The sequence below is a fragment of the Rhodamnia argentea genome, chromosome 7 (genome assembly GCF_020921035.1).
Source record: "Rhodamnia argentea isolate NSW1041297 chromosome 7, ASM2092103v1, whole genome shotgun sequence".
Classification (NCBI taxonomy): domain Eukaryota; kingdom Viridiplantae; phylum Streptophyta; class Magnoliopsida; order Myrtales; family Myrtaceae; genus Rhodamnia; species Rhodamnia argentea.
In genome coordinates, this window is record NC_063156.1 from 16784481 (window position 1) to 16787446 (window position 2966).

A 2966-nucleotide genomic window follows, 5' to 3' on the forward strand; every position below is an offset into this window, starting at 1 on the left:
TTCTTGTATTTTCTTATTTTCTGAAAATATTAAAAAAGTGAAAAATATGAAAAATTATTTTTTGTTCAAAATTGGTTCCTTATGCTTGGCCAAGACTACCAAACTTGATTTTTCAATTTTTTGATTTTTTGTGAATTTCTGTGAATTTTCTGAAAATAAAACTTAGTAAAACTTCATTAAAAATTAGGTGTCAACACATGTGCATGTAAATAATTACTTCACTAGAATTGTTGGGCTCTGCCAATGGAGGCAAACACCCTTAAAAAATTGGAGTATGCTACTTTATGGAGCGACCACACGGTATTCTTTAGTAAACGGCGAAAGAATGGTTCGCGCTGTGCTCACTGCGCAGCTTCTTGAGATGATCCATGGCTGAAAGGATCGTAATGTATTGATTCTTCTCTTCTTCATCACCCGTCGATATGGGACAACGTGGACATCGGACTCTTTTAAGTTCTGAACTCGGGGCAATCTACGGTACGAGACGAGGCTCGTGACTTTGGGCCATGATTTGTCGGCCCGCCAATGAACACCCACGGCTCAGTAGAGCAAGATTCTTGCTTGAAGTCAAATGTGGTATCCAAAGAACCTGGGTTTTTTGGGTCGAAACGACAGAAAAAATTAAGATCTCATATTTAAAACTTAAAGGATGGAAACAAATATATATATATATATATATATATATATATATATATATATATACACACACACACACACCGACCTTTAAAAATACCAAACGTTAAATAAACTTTTCCACTACCATGATTAATGAGTCTCTTGAAAAAAAGTGAAGTTAACTTATCTTTAAATTTTTTTCAAGAGATAAATGTTTGTAAGTGGAAATACACTATTTAAAACAAAAACTAAGCCTACTTTCGTTACAAAGTTATGTCAAATCAAACGATAACCCAAAGATGGAGAAAAATGTGTTAATGAATGCATATCTTTACTTAAAACAAAAAATTTATTACCTTTGGACTCTGATTTCTAATATGTTTGGAGTGATTTTCACTTCTTCTTCTTTTTCTTTTTTTTTTTTTTTTTGCATTAATCTATTTTTGTAACATTTTTTTTGTCTGTCTTATCTCTAATTCTCCTCTCTTAGACTGTTGCTCTGCCTTTTTTCGGAGCGCGGAAGTCGAACTCCGCATCTACGATATTAGCCAACACAATAGCCGAACAACTTCTCTTCCTCATTATCTCTACTCTCACTCATTCAGTGTCAATCTCAGCTGGTGGTAATTTCTGATTATTTCATTCCCTTGCTTTCCACTGGTGATGATAACGATGATGATTAGCAAAAGGGTCGGCTTTGACAATTCAAAGCTTGTAAGATCATCTCTCTCCCTGGAGAAAATTAATAACTATTCCTTTCGACACAAGGCAAGTCAACTTCTCGCTCTTATCAATCTTAAAGAAACTATTTTCTGGAAGAAACTTTTTCTCCGGGATTTCTCTGAGAAGGGCCTCATGTAAAACCAACAGTTCTGTAAAAAAAAAATTAATGGTGAAATGGGACTTCCTCTTTTTCATTTGTGGTCTTATTCCTATAAAAAGAAGAAAGAAATCAAAGTTGTAGGACCCTTTATTCCCACAATAATCCGTGTCTTCGTTTGAAACTTGTTCGGTTGTAAGTTCTACCCGGGTGGCCAATTCCGAGAAGAACCGTCAGGATGCACAATTAGGAACTCAATCCGTAGCCATAATTTTTCGACTTTTGGAGCTGGGAACTAGACTATCCCTATGTGAATCGATCGGGTAAGGCTAGTTTGGGCCGATTCCTTAATTAAACTGACCTAGTTGCTCTTTCTTAGATTTCATTTGTTTCGCGAAAAATAACTTCTAAGAAAAAGTTTTTCGAATTTTTCAGCATTTGTTTTACCAAAATAAGCTAGCTAGGAATACATTTTCTACCCATGAAAAAAACTCCTTCATAAGTGAGGAAAATATTTTTCTCTTTTTGAGAAGAGAAAAAGATTTTTCTTTGTCTTTGCTCTCTCAATTCCTTTACATTCATTTTTTTCTGTCTTTTTCTTTTCTTTTCTTTTCTTTTCTTTTCTTTTTCCTTTTTTCTTTTTACTTTTCACCTCTTCCTTCTACCTCTTTCTTCCTCATCCGATTGTGGACCGCAGCCATAGTTGGCGATCGGCCATCGGCCATGACATGGGCCGCCGAGCTCTACCCTTGCCGGCCCTATGGCGAAGCCGGAGCTAACTCGCGGCCTATCACCGTGGCCGGCGATCGGTCGAAATCAGACGGAAACAAAAAAAAAATTAAAAAGGAAAGAGAAAAAAGATAAAGATAAATAATTAAAAAATTGAATTTTATTAAAAAAAACTAAAAACTGAAAATAGTAAAAAAAATAAAATCATTGAAATGAGTGCATGGGAGAAAATCAAATCCAATTTCTCATATCAAATGATGGAAACTATTTTCCGGATCTTTTTCATATTTTAGCAAAATATAAAAAAATATCATCATTTTTCTGAAAAATAAATTTTTGAAAAAATATTTTTTTAAAATGTTATACTTTTTGAGAAACAAACGGAATTAATCTCGCCATACCAAAAAAAAAAAAAAAACCGAAGCTAATCTCAGCCGCTTTTTGATATTGTGCGGTTATGAGTCCTTTTTTCAACACCCAAGAATTGTGAGCGCATGTGACTAGAGTTGGCCGGTTCGACGGAACCGCCGGTTCCGGTTCAGGAACCGGCCCTTGAAGAACCGGTTCCGGTTCCGGGTTTGGAACCGCCGGTACCGGGCCGGTTCCAATTCCGGTTCGGAACCGCCGGTTCCAAGGCCCAATTACTCTTTTCACCAAACCTACTTCCTCTTTTTTTTAAAAAAAAACCGGATCGGAGGCGGCCCGGAACCGGCGGTTCCGGGCCGATTCCAACAATTTACAAACCGGAACCGGCCCTTGAGGGCCGGTTCCTGTTCCAGGTTGGAACCGTGGGCCCGGTCAA

At 36.9% G+C, this 2966-nt stretch overlaps 1 non-coding gene across 1 annotated transcript; it reads right to left on the reverse strand.

The window, feature by feature from the left end:
• Window positions 1-235: 235 nt before the first annotated feature.
• On the reverse strand, window positions 236-354 carry LOC115748686. Its single transcript, XR_004016243.1, has one exon. It is a non-coding gene; the product is annotated as a U5 spliceosomal RNA (small nuclear RNA).
• Between the last annotated feature and the right edge of the window lie 2612 nt (window positions 355-2966).